This window comes from Dipodomys ordii, unplaced genomic scaffold, assembly GCF_000151885.1.
Source record: "Dipodomys ordii isolate 6190 unplaced genomic scaffold, Dord_2.0 Scaffold18, whole genome shotgun sequence".
Taxonomy (NCBI): Eukaryota; Metazoa; Chordata; class Mammalia; order Rodentia; family Heteromyidae; genus Dipodomys; species Dipodomys ordii.
In genome coordinates this window covers 11,139,835-11,154,259 of record NW_012267234.1, presented here as the reverse complement: position 1 = coordinate 11,154,259, position 14,425 = coordinate 11,139,835, and positions in this window count along the sequence as shown.

The following is a 14,425-nucleotide window of genomic DNA, read 5'->3' as shown; positions in this document are numbered from 1 at the left end:
GGGTCCGGTCGTGGGGCCTGAACTCTGGGCCTAGGTGCTGTCCCTCTACTCTTCAGCTCAAGGCTAGTGCTCTACCACTTCAGCCACAGTGCCACTTCAGCTTTTTCTGCTTATGTGGTGCTGAGGAATCAAACCCAGGGCCTCATGCATGCCAGGCAAGCGCTCTACCACTGAGCCACCTTCCCAGTCCCTCATTCATTTTATTATGTCACACTGGCCTGTGTGGATCAGGATCTGTAACAGACATTATAAAAGGGACCATCCCTCCATCTAGAGCACTATAACTTCTTTCAGAAAAACTGGAGCCCCAGCCGGGCGCCGGTGGCTCACAGCTGTAATCCTAGCTACTCAGGAGGCTGAGATCTGAGGATCGCGGTTCAAAGCCAGCCCGGGCAGGAAACTCTGTGAAACTCTTATCTCCAATAAACCACCAGAAAAACCGGAAGTGGTGCTGTAGTTCAAGTGGTAAGGCGCTAGCCTTGAGCTGAAGAGCTGAGGGACAGCGATAAGGCCCAGAGTTCAAGGCCCACGACTGACAAAAAAAGAAGAAAAAAAAAGAAAAAAGAAAAACTGGAGCCCTAAAAATAGTATCTAATGCTGTCTGGAGAAGTAAGTCTAGCCGCAGAGTGCCTCCCTAGCAAGTGCAAGGCCTTGAGTTCAAACACCAATAAGGCCAAAAAGAAAAAAATAAAGTAATGCACAAATGCAGCCTGGAGCTAGTGGCTCATGCTTGTAATAACTCAGGAGGCTGAAATCATGGTTTGAAACCAGCCTCACTGGGCACCGGTGGCTCAAGCCTGTGATCCTAGCTACTTAAGAGGCTGAGATTTGGGGATCACAATTCAAAGGCAGCCCAGGCAAGGAAGGTCTGTGAGACTCTTATCTCCAATAAACCACCAGAAAACTGGTAGTGGGGCTGTGGCTCAGTGGTGGAGCACTTGCCTTGAGCTGAAGAGCTGAGGGACAGCACCCAGGCCCAGAGTTCAAGCCCCATAGCCAAAAAAAAAAAATCACCAGTGCAAAACATCAGTGATATCTTTCACCAGTAAGTCCTGGCCAGGAGGAAGCAGCGAGTGGAAGGAGGACAAAAGAAAATGAGAGGTCAGGGCTGGGAAGGTGGCTCAGTGGTAGAGCGCTTGCCTTGCATGCATGAGGCCCTGGGTTCGATTCCTCAGCACCACATATGCAAAAAGAAAAAAGCCAGAAGTGGTGCTGTGGCTCAAGTGGTAGAGCGCTAGCCTTGAGCTGAAGAGCTGAGGGACAGCGCCCAGGCCCAGAGTTCAGGCCCCACAACCGGACCCAAAAAAAAAAGAAAAAAAGAAAATGAGAGGTCACAAGAAGGCAGAGCAGTGAAAGAGGGTTATTTGAAAGACATGGTGTGTCCATTAGAATCTAGGTACCTTTCTCTATTTTTTTTTGGTTTTGTTCTGTTCTATTAGGTTTCTTTTCTTTTCTTTTTTTGGATCCGGTCATGGGGCCTGAACTCTGGGCCTGGGCACTGTCCCTCAGCTCTTCAGCTCCAGGCTAGTGCTGTACCACTTGAGCCACAGTGCCACTTCCAGCTTTATTTTTTTTTCTGATTATGTGGTGCTGAGGAATCAAACCCAGGGCCTCAGGCATGCAAGGCAAGTGCTCTACCACTGAGCCACCTTCCCAGCCCCTCTATTAGGTTTCTTAATAGTTTTACATGGTAAAAAGAATCTTGAAAATCCTTATAACACATTTCCAGAAGGAATACCTTTGCAGTGGATTTCTTCAGCAGATGAAAACCAGTTGCCCTTTATAGCTGATGAAGACAACTCTCTCTGGGAAGAATGTGGTCTGCCTCCTTGACAAGGAGCTCTTCCTGTCTCTCCCCATGTCACCTCAGCCAAGAGCAGAGGGTGAGGAAGGGGCAAACCCTGTAAGAGATGCATGATCAGCCACAGATGCAGCTCCACTGGCCTTGTTTTGTTATTGGGTGAGTCACACACGTCTATAAATAAGCCTGAAAGTCAGAGAAAAAATCAGTCTGCTGTTGTTTATGTAATGTTTTCACCAAAAAAAAAAATAAGAACAACATTTTCACATTTCTCGTCACAGGGCATCCTGACATGACAAAAGGATGTAGGAATGAATTCTTCAGTTCTGATACATGCTAGAAGTGACGCAAAAATCGAATTCCAACAGCCAACTCGGTACATTCTTTGACTTCATACTAAACACATTAGAAGATCTATTTTATGTTCCCTCTTTGTGAAGACCGAAGCCCAGAGGGACCAGGCTGCCTCTCTGCTTTGGAAAATTGTTTCAGAGGCAACCAGAAGTCCCATGTGTGGCTCCATGTCACAATAATTCTTCTCCTTTTGTAGCTATTGTTGACATTATGTCGGCAGATTTGGAGGGAGGAAAAATCTCTCCAGGTATAAGAATTGAATCAATTCCAGCCAGAAACTAGTGGCTCATGCCTGTAATCCCAGCCACTAGGAGCCAGAGATTTGAGGATCATCGTTAGAAGCCAGTCCTGGTAGAAAAGTCTATGACACTCTGACCTACAAATTAATCACCAAAAAGCCAGAAGTGGAGCTGTGGTTCCAGTGGTAGAGCATGAGCCTTGAGTGAAAAATATAAGGGACAGCATCGAGGCCCTGAGTTCATTTCAAGCCCCTGGACCTGCACACATACACACACAAAGAGGCATATGTCACCGTGCCCAACTTCACAGTTAGTTTATGTCTGAAATGTAAAATCTTAGAGAGTGTTTCAGGGTGAAAAATGTTTACAGAACATTTTATGCTAAATGAATAAAACATAAGACAAATAATGTCTATGGTTTTTTCCTTAGTTTTTGTTTTGTTTTTGTTTTGTCAGTTGTGGGGCTTGAACTTCTTCTACCACTTTGAGTCAGAGTTCTTCCAGTTTTCTGGTGGTTAATTGGAAGTAAGGTTCACCAGGGCTTTCCTGCCCAGTCTAGCTTCAAACCATGATCCTCAGATCTCTGCCTCCTCAGTAGCTAGGATTACAAGCATGAGCCACCAACACCCAGTTTTCTTTAGTTTTTAGCTTATTTGACTTCTCTATATTTGGGCAGACAATGTTGTAAGGGTTTTGTATTCTTTTCAACATGAAAGTAAGTTGTTTTCAGTAAATATAAGTTGATTATATCTAAACTGAAACACCAGTCTAAACCACTGTACATGAAAGACTTTTCTAACTTGTCCGACTCATAAAAATGTTCTTTGCAGTATGTACTGTAATATCAAAAGGTTGATGAGAGATGATAGGCTTCTTTTCTCATGAGTTTAGCACAAAACAAAACATATAGTATCAGCTAAAGAATGGCAAAATAGCTTCTTGTCCTTAAGAAAGACCATTCTGTTCTGTAAAAGGCCCAGTCAGAAACATTGTCTGTTGCTACCCGTAGTCACATTTCAATTTCAGCCTTCATATCCATACTGACCTGTCTTCCAGGAAGAAGTAATAGGAAACAAAGGCCTGAGATGGGCACTCATTGGAGAACGTGGCAAGTTAATCACCAGATCTCCTTACAGTGCCTCTTAAGATTATTACTCTTGACATCTTCAGCAAATTTGATTCTGATCAAGTCTGCAGGGGTGCTTAAACCTGAGGCAAGAGGGTAAGAATCCAAGTGGGGTCAGATGCTGGTATCTCACACCTGTAATCCTAGCTACTCAAGAGGCTGAGATCTGATAATTGAGGTTCAAAGCCAGCCCAGGCAGGAAGGTTCATGAGACTCTTATTTCCAATTAACCACCAGAAAACCAGAAGTGGCACTGTGGCCACTAACCTTGAGCTGGTAGGGCACTAACCTTGAGCTGAAGAGCTGAGGGACAGTGCCCAGGCCCAGAGTTCAGGCCTCATGACCAGCAAAACAAAAAACAAAAAAAAACAGTTCTATGTAAATACATATAGAGATGTCTACTATAAAGTACATTAAGCTGGGTGCTGGTGGCTCATGCCTGTAATCCTAGCTACTTAGGAGGCCGAGATTGGAGGATAATGGTTCAAAATCAGCCTAGGCAGGAAAGGTCTGAGACTTTTATCTCCAATTATCCACCAAAAAAGCCAGAAATAGAGCTGTGGCTCAAGCAGTAGGGCACCAGAAAAAGCTAAGGGACATTGTCCAGGCCCTAATTTCAAACCCCAGTAGCAGCAGATACACACACACACACACACACACACACACTCTCTCTCTCTCTCTCTCTCTCTCTCTCTCTCTCAACAAAGCAAAAACAAAGAAAGTTAACTATACTTTAGCAGCAGCAAACTCTGGATTCCTTGGTTCATTTGACAAGATCTCACTGACTGACCATCTAATATAAGCTGAGAACAGTGATGAAGATTCAATAGTTAATAAAACAAACAAAAGTCACTGTCCACTTATACACTAATGGGGAGGCAGATAATAAACAGGATCAGCGAGTGAGGTTTTTGTTTTTGTTTTTGTTTTAGTGGGTCATGAGGCTTGAACTCTGGGCTTGGGCACTATCTCTCAGCTCTTCAGCTCAAGGCGAGTGCTCTACAGCCACTTCCGGTTTTCTAGTGATTTATTGGAAATAAGAGTCTCTTGGAGTTTCCTGCCTGGGCTGGCTTTGAACCGTGATCCTTAGATCTCAGCCTCCTGAGTAGCTAGGATAACAGGCATGAGCCACCAGCACCCCGCCAGTGAGTGGAGTTTTGTAGTAAGTTAGATAAGATACGTGGTAGACAGAAAAAAAAAAAAAAACAGGGTAGAGAGGAGGGAGTAAAAAATTTTAGAACAAGTAACCAGGAAGAATCTCACACTGAAGAAAAATTTAAATACAAAATTGAAGGATGTGAGGGAGGGACAGGGCAGTTATCTAGAGAATATAGTATTGGAAAGAAGTACAAAGGTCCAGAGGTAGGAATGTGCCCTGTGTATTTGAAGAAGCTTGAGGAGGCTGGTGTGGCTCAGGAAGAATAAATAGAGGAGAGGAATGAAGCCAGAGCGACAGGAAAACAGATGTTAATGGCCTTGTCAATCGTGGGAAAGAGTTTGCGTATTATTTTAAGTGAAATAAACCCCCATTGGAGGGTTTATAAAGCAGAGGAGTGGCATGATCTTATTTAGATCTCAAGAGAATCTGACACCATAACGAGCATCAATCCAGTGCAGGAGCCAAGGTAGAAGCAGGAAAAAAGTGTTAAGAGTTTAGATTAGGCTGGGAATGTGATTTAGTGGTAGATTGCTTGACTAACATGCATAAAGCCTGGGTTCAATTCCTCAGTACCACATAAACAGAAAAAGCCAGAAGTGCACTGTGGCTCAAGTAGTGGGCACTAGCCTTGAGCAAAAGAAGCTCAGGGACAGTCCCTAGGTCCTGAGTTCAAGCCCCAGGACTGGCAAAAAAAAAAAAAAAGAGTTCAGATTGTATATGTCCCACAAAAGTTCATGTATTAAAAGCTTGGTCCCAGCTTGTAAAAGGTGGTGGAATGTGGGATGTGGAGCTTAATAGAAGGAGGTTAAACCATTGGAGGCGTGCCCACCCAATATTGTGACCACAGCCCCTTCCTTCCTTTTTCAATTCCTAGTTACCATACGGTGATCAGATCTGCTTCACCTCATATTCTCCACCACGAAGCTACTTCCCTGGACATTCTCTTCCCACAGTCCCCAAGTAGCAGGCTAAGCAGCCACGCACTGAAAGCTCTGAAATCAGGAGGCTCACTAAATCTTCCTCCTCTTAAGTTGTTTGTTGCACCAATACAGAGTGGGCTAACACAATTGGTTAAAAGGCTCTAATAAACCAGACACAGTGGGGATTCATACCTGTAATCCTAGCTAGTTAGGAGGCTGAGTTGTGAAGATCAAGGTTCAAAGCCAGCCTGGGCAAACAGATCTTTGAGACTTTTATTGCCAATTAACCACCAAAAAAGCTGGAAGTGGAGCTGTGGCTTAAGTGGTAAGGCAGCCGACTTGAGCAAAACAAAACAAAACAAAACTAAGGGACAGTGCCCAGGCCCTGAGCTCAAGTCCTGTGCCAGCACACACAAGGAAAGGAAGAAAGAAAAAAGAGAGAGGGGGGGAGAGAGAAGAAGGGAGAGAGAAAAGGAAAGAAGGAAGGAAGGAAGGAAGGAAGGAAGGAAGGAAGGAAGGAAGGAAGGAAGGAAGGAAGGAAGAGGATACTGCTTTCAGGATATGGGTATAAAACTATGTTCGGATTTTGTAAAAGATTGTTTTTTGTCAGTCATGGAGTTTGAACTCTGGGCCTCGGTACTGTCCCTCAGCTCTTCAGCTCAAGGCTAGCATTCTACCATTTGAGCCACAGTGCCACTTCTGGCTTTTTCTGCTTATGTGGTGCTGAGGAATCAAACCCAGGGCCTCATGGATGCAAGGCAAGCACTCTACCACTGGGCCACCTTCCCAGCCCCTGTAAAAGATTTTTATTTTTTTTGTCAGTTGTGGGGCCTGAACTCTGGGCCTGGGTGCTGTCCTCAGCTCTTCAGCTCAAGGCTAGCACTCACCACTTGAGGCACAGCTCCACTACTGGCTTTTTCTGCTTATGTGGTGCTGAGGAATCGAACCCAGGGCCTCAGGCATGCAAGGCAAGCACTCTATCACTGAGCCACCTTCCCAGCCCCCTGTAAAAGATTTTTATTAGCACATTTTGGATTGTTCATAGGTAGTTTTATTGTGACATTTCCAAACACATGTAACAATGTTCTTCAATCAAATCTACCCTCTATCTCTCTCCCTGTTCCCCTCCCCCTAAATACATGACTTCTTAAAGACTAAACAAAAATTTAGCATATCTATTACATGCACAGAAAGCTTTTTGAGAGAAATGCATTGGTCCCTGAAACACTTTTTGTGGGCCAGTATTGGGGCCTGGGAGCTGTCCCTGAGCTTTTTTTGTTCAAGGTTGGTTCTCTACCACTTGAGCCACTTCCAGCTTTTTGTTGGTTAATTGGAGAAAAGAGTCTCAACAGGGGCTGGGAAGGTGGCTCAGTGGTAGAGTGCTTGCCTTGCATGCATGAGGCCCTGGGTTCAATTCCTCAGCACCACATAAGCAAAAAGAAAAAAAAAGAAGTGGTGCTGTGGTAGAGCGCTAGCCTTGAGCTGAAGAACTGAGGGACAGAGCCCAGGCCCAGAGTTCAGGCTCCACGACTGGACCCCCCGCCCCCCGCCCTAAAAAAGAGTCTCAACAATTTGTCTTTGCAGACTGACTTTGAACCAGGATCCTCAGATCTCCGTCTCTTAGGCATGAGCCACCAGCACCTGGCTGAAACATCTTTTTATTATAAATACAGGAATCAAAACAATCCTGAACAGTAGGTGAGTTGGCTGCTGGAAAAATGCCTATGTATTTAACTTGTTATAGTCTTGTTTGATGTTCAAAATTTTTCCAGCTTGCACAACTTCTACCAAAAATAAAAATAAAATAATGAGAAAGAGACTCTTAGAGAGGAATGTATGGAATGTGTTATGGAGATCATTTCCATTCAAGGGCCCCAGGAGCATTAAGGAAGTTTCAGTTACTAAGATCAACAGTCTGTAAGTGAATTACTCCCTTAAGTGTAGAGTGAAAAAATATGACAAGATCAAGACGGCTTCTAAAATGCCAGTGTGCAGTGGACACTTGGAGCAGTCTTTTAACATGATCCATCTGACTGATGGTCAGCTGGTTTGTGGGATTGTGGTACTTGTGACCATATTCTACTGATGATCCTGTAGTTAAGGAAAGGGATGCCTTTGAGACCCTCTTAGAGAGCTTTGAGTCCTGACTTTGGGAAGATAATTATTTCCTGCTTGCATACCTTCGAAACTAGCAAGAGAGAATCCCTATGGTTACTGCCTAAAGATTTTAGCTATTTAGGAGGTTGAGATCTGGAGGATTATGGCTCAGGGCCAGCCTGGGCAGAAAAGTTTGTTAGATTCCATCTTCAAATTTACCAGTAAACAGCAGGAGTGGAAGTGTAAATCAAGTGATAGAACACCAGAAATAAGTAAAAAGAAAAAAGAAAAGAAAAGCTGAGCAAAAATGTAAGGCCCAGAGTTAAAGTCCCAGTACTAGTACATACACAACAAAAATTAGAGATAAGCTGGAAGTTGGGAGCTCACACATGTAATCCTACCTGCTCGGGAGGCTAAGTTCTGAGGATCACAGTTCAAAGCCAGTCTGGGCAGGAAAGTCTTTAAGACTCTTATCTACAATTAAATACCAAAAAACCTGAAGTGGCACTGTGGCTCAAAGTGATAGAGTGCTAGCCTTGAGCAAAGGAGCTCAGGAACAATGCCTAGGCCCTGAGTTCAAGCCCTACAATTGGCAAAAAAAAAAAAAAAAGTAGTTTGGGCATGGTTGTATAGAGTTCAACTTCCAGTGTTTGCAAAAACAAGAAAAAGGTCAAGATTTACTATTATACACTTTTTAAAATGAATTTTAAAGACAATTTGTTTAACTTCTATCACTTTTGCACTGTTTTTTTTTTCATTTGTAAAAAGGGAATAATATTTATCTGATTAACAATAAGCATTACTAGGTCATGAGGATCAAGTAAAGGAATACATGGACATGTGGTTCCAAATTTATTAGGGCTGAGGTCCTAGGTTCAATAGCCAACACCACACACACACACACACACACACACACACACACACATTTTTACTGTCTGAGCATGGTGCTTCATGCCTCTATTCCCAGATACCTGGCAGGTAGACACTGGGAGGATCACAGTTTGTAGCCAGTCTGGGTAAGAAAATTAGTGAGAGTCTGTCTCAATCAATAAGCTTGGTTGGCATGGTGGTACATAACTGTAACCTAGGTACATAGGAGGCATGGGTAGAAGGATTGCAGTGAGAGGCTGACTTAGGGCAAAAAAAAACAAAAAAATAACAAAAAAATTAAAAAACACATGAGACTTACTTTGAAAAATACCTAAAGCAAATAAGGGCTAGGATGTGGTTCAACTGGTGGAGGGCCTGCCTAGCAAGAATGAGGCTCTAAATTCAAAACACCAGTAGCATCAAGAGAAAGAAGGGGGAAAGGGAGGAAAGAGGGAAGGGAGGAGGGAAGAAGAAAGGAAGGAATAAAACTTTTTACAAGTTTTGTGTATACCATCAAGATGATCCTGCTTATATTAACAATAATGGATACTGCTAGATTTGCCTACCTTCAATTTGTTTTGTATTGCTTTCCTTAGTCCCCCATAATCTAACTCCTGGCTACACACTTGCAAGATCTAACTAAATATAGGAGTTGGGTGTGGTGGTGGTGGTTGACTAGAATCTCAGCTCTCCAGACTGAGGCCAGTTGGAGGTAAGCCTAGGCTGAAAACACCTATCTCAAAAAAAAAAAAAGAAGGGTCTGGTTAAAGGATGTCCAAAAATCAATTTGGACATTTGAGTAACAGCTGTTTCCCTACCAATAGATAATCGTATGTCAACAGGGTTATTTACTGAGCACACAGTGAAATGCATTTCAGGGCAATACGTCATTCATTTCAACCTTCCTTTTCATCAAAGACCATCAATTTTTGTTTTGTTTTGTTTTGTTTTCTGTGTGGGTCCTGGGGCTTGAACTCAGGGTCTGGGCACTTGCCTTAAGCATTTGTGCTCAAAACTAGCACTGGAATACTTTGAGCCACAGCTCCATTTCTGGCTTCTTGGTAATTAATTGGAGATCAGAGTCACATGGACTTTCCTGCCCTTGCTGTCTTTGAGCCACAATCCTGAGATCTTAGCCTCATGAGTAGCTAGGATTACAGGTGTGAGCCACTGGTACCAGGTTTGATAAATTTTTTATTTTTATTTTTTAGTTAATGGAGGAGTTAATATTTTATTTTATTTTTTACTTATTTATTTATTTTTGGGTCCGGTTGTGGGACCTGAACTCTGTGCCTGGGCGCTGTCCCTCAGCTCTTCAGCTCAAGGCTAGTGCTCTACTACTTGAGCCACAGCGACACTTCCAGCTTTTTTCTTTTTGCTTATGTGGTGCTGAGGAATCGAACCCAGGGCCTCAGGCATGCAAGGCAAGCGCTCTACCACTGAGCCAACTTCCCAACCCGGAGTTAATATTTTATGGGAAGTACTGGAATGAAGAAATAGCAGAGAAGACAACAGGAAATAAAAAGACAAGAAAAAGAGTGTAATGTTGTACTATTTCTTTTTCTTTCTTTCTTTCTTTTTTTTTTTTTTGGGTAGTCATGGGGCTTGAATTCTGGGCTTGGGCGCTATCCCTCAGCTCTTCAGCTCAAGGTGAGCATTCTACCACTTGAGCCATAACACCACTTCCAGTTTTCTGGTGGTTGGAGATAAGAGTCTCCTGGGTTTTCCCTCCCAGGTTGGTTTTGAACCACAATCCTCAGATCTCAGCCTCCTGAGTAGCTAGTATTACAGGCATGAGCCACCAGTGCCTGGCTAGATGAAGTTCCTTCTCTTGGCAAAAAGAATCCCAGTAATCTGGACCTAGTTTTACATTTTAGAATTGGGGGTACCTCTGTGTGTGTGTGTGTGTGTGTGTGTGAGAGAGAGAGAGAGAGAGAGAGAGAGAGGGAGGGAGAGAGGGAGAGATATTACCCTTTATCTAGTTGTCCTCACAAGAAACAGCTTGCAAAACTCTAAGCAGATTATTAGAATCAGGATAGTGACATTGATACAGTGGAGGTAAAGAACATTCCCTTGGGGGCTGGGAAGGAGGTTCAGTGGTAGAGCGCTTGCCTTGCATGCCTGAGGCCCCGGGTTCGATTCCTCAGCACCACATAAGCAGAAAAAAAAAAAAAAGAACAGTCCCTTGGTTACCTGGGAAACAACTAGATCATCCTAATAATTATTATTGCATTCTTGAACACCAGAAACAGTCCCCAAATTTCCAAAATTGCTAAATGAGGATTTCAAAGCGAGATCTTCAATGATCATTTTGGGGATTTTACAGGGATCCAGGGGGCAGCTTGAGCTCTTCCTAGAGTACTTTCTCATCCTTTTTATTTTTCTTTTCTCCAGGGTTTTTAGGTGATTGATGACCCATTGGAAGTTAACTCCAATGTAATAAGCATGGACAGTAAACTGGAACACTGTTTCACCACGAGATGCAGCAGCTCACGAACCATGTTACTAAGCAAGCTTCTCAGAGCAAAAGTGTCAATATTATATGGGATTCTGGTTTTCCCACACTCACTCACTCATTTATTCATTCATTCATTTAACAAGCTCTTTTAAGTATATGGCTGGAGGTGTGGCTGAAATGGTAGAACACTTGCCTAACATGCAGGAAACCATGAATTGAAATGCTAGTACTCTCTCTCTCTCTCCATATAAGGAATTCCTGGTTACGTAACTCTTTTCTCTCTGTGAATCAGTCCTCCAGATGTGACTCTTATCCAATTCCAATTACAAGTTAGGTTTTATTCTCTTTTATACTTTTTGTTGTTTTTGTTTTTGGCAGTGTTAGGGTTTGAACTCAGGGGCCTGACACTTGCTAGAATGATACTTTATCACTTGTGCTATACCCTCAGCCCCTGTTTAGTTATTTCTCAGATAAAGTCTCCAGGTTTTTTTTTGCCTTAAACACAATTCTCTTACCTATGCTTCCCACATAGCTGGGATTACAGATACAGACCACTGTGCTTGATCGGTTTGTAGAAATGGAATATTGCTAACATTTTTGCCCAGGCTGCCCTCTAACTGAGATCCTTCTGAACTTGCCCTCTGTACCACTGCACTTAGCCTCCTTCAGTTTATTCTAGTCATCTGTGTCTTTACCAAGAGGTCTGCAGGAAGTTTCTGATTAAAAAAAAAGTGTCTTTGGCAAGGGTGTGAGGAAGCAGACAAAGGAGATTCCTCTCCCCAAAGGAATTATTAGTCACTCTAGACCTCCTTTAAAATAAAGCATTAATGAACTTGAAAGGGAAATCTCTTTTGGAACCTGGAGAGGTCACAGACCATTAAAAACAGGTGGAAGTGAGGCCATAGAATTATTCAGAGACGTAGAAGAGACAGCCACTTACAACTTGCATATTTTGAGGCTGGAGGCCTGGCTTCAGGTGACAGTAATTAAGTGACAGCAATTTAGTAAAAGTGAGCAACAGTGAGTTTGAGACAAAAAAAAATTTAAGAAGTTGCTTATTTCTAAATTTGGACATTGTAAAAGAAAAGATTGTATGTGTGAGTGTGAGTGCATGTGTGCACGCACGCACGTGTGCTAGTAGTGGGGCTTGAACACACAGCCTGGGAAGTGTCATTTAGCTTTTTCACTCAAGGCTATCACTCTACCCCTTGAGCCATAGCTCCACTTCTGGCTTTTCAGATAAGAGTCCCACAGACTTTTCTGCCCAAGCTGGCTTTGAACTTTGATCTTCAGATCTCAGCCTCTTGAGTAGCAAGGATTGAAGTTGTGAGGCACTGGCAGTGAGCAACAAAAGCTTTTGAAACATAAACTAGTGCCAGGCACAACACAAGCTCACTGAGGATGTCTCATCACACTGCCTGCCTGGGCCTAGTTAAGTGTTCCTGCTACTAGCTTCCATTTCTGTCCTAAAATGAAGCATTCAAGCAAGATGCGATGGCAGTATAAGCAAGAACACATTAGCTATCTCCTCTTCTTTTTATGACATGTTTTCCTTTATCAGCACATCTCTCTGGTTTGATCCTTAGAGACCGAATAAGGTTGGGACAGCTGTCTGAGCTTTGTCTGTGTATACTGATGGTCCACAAAAATCACCAGTGACAAACTAAGAAACATAGACAGCAGGTTGGAATGCTCTGGCTGCTGGAGGAGAGGAATAACCAGCAGAACAAGGTTCTGCTCTTGTTTTCCTTCCACCTGACTACTGCAAACTCTCCCATCACAAAAATTCAATCTATGCACAACAAAGGAATGCAGCAAATATTCAGAGACCTGAACAAAACAGATTGAAGTGCAACTCTTCAGTCTCTCAATGTCCCAAACACCTTTGAAAAATCTTCCTTTACTTGATCAGTTCTTAAAGTTTAGTGGAAATAAGAAACTCAGTGAATAGAAGATTAAAGGACAGGCAGGTCGCCGGTGGCTCACACCTGTAATCCTAGCTACTCAGGAGGCTGAGATCTGAGGATCCCAGTTCAAAGCCAGCCCGGGTAGAAAAGTACATGAGACTCTTATCTCCAATTAACCACTAGAAAACCAGAAGTGGTGCTGTGGCTCCAGCAGTAGAGCACTCGCCTTGAGCTGAAGAGCACAAAGACAGCGCCCAAGCCCCAGAGTTCAAGCCCCACGACCAACAAAAAAAAAAAAAAAGAGTAAAGGACTTCCAGATGAGAGAGCTTGAAGACAGATAGCTAGCCAAGCACATTGGTTCACACTTGTAATCCTAGCTACAGAGGAGGCTGAGATTGGAAGGGTCACAGTTCAGGTCTAGCCTGGACTAAACTTTCTTGAGAACCCCATCTTAACAGAAATAGAGTATGTCTGTTTTCCAGCTATTGCAGGAAGTGTAAGTAGGAGGACTATAGTCCAGACCAGCCTGGATAAAAAGTGAGACCCTATAACAAAATTAATCATAGCAAAAGGGCTTTCGGGGGTATGGCTCAAGTGATAGAGCATGAGATCCTGAGTTCAACCCCTAGTACTATGGAAGGAAGGAAGGAAGGAAGGAAGGAAGGAAGGAAGGAAGGAAAAAGATTTTTGTTAAGTTTCTGTCCTTGACTATTGAATCAGTTACCTAAGCTATCTACTTTATTTTTTTTCAAAATTTTTATTGTGATTAAGTGGTTACATAATTTCCCAAATTTCACAGTATTGTGGGATAGTGATGCTTAAAGTCACAAACATATTCTAACTTTGATGGAGCAAATTGTCTATCATGGTCTATAACATTTATAAGTTCTATGAGCTTTGCAATACAGTTATTTCTTCCACATTGGGTGATATGTACATTCCTTTTGTTTTGCATAGGATCAGCTGTTCCCTCTTTCCCACTTGTTCCCTCCCTCCCATCGCTGCCATCTACTTTTTAAGACCTGAAGTGATTGTTGAATTCTAACTCCTTTGTACAACTACTTAAAGATAATAAAAATATTAAAAATATCTGAGCTGGGAGAAGAGATTAGAGGATTAAGGTTTGACACCATCCTAGATGAGACTCCTTCTCAACCAATGGCTGGTGTGGTGGTGCACTTGTTATGCTCAGAGATTTAAAAAAAGACCCTACCTCAAAAATACCAGTGTAAAAAAGTGTGGAGGAGTCATGGCTCAAGTGATTAAATACCTACCTAGCAAGTAGAAGCCCCTTATTTAAATCTCTAGTAGGAAAATGAAGAAAGAAAAGCAAGCAAGCAAGCAAGCAAGGAAGGAAGGAAGGAAGGAAGGAAGGAAGGAAGGAAGGAAGGAAGGAAAGAAGGAAGGAAGGAAGGAAGGAAGGAAGGAAAAAAAGGAAGGAAAGAAGAAAAGAAGAAAGGAGGGAGCCAGGTGCTGGTGGCTTACACCTGTAA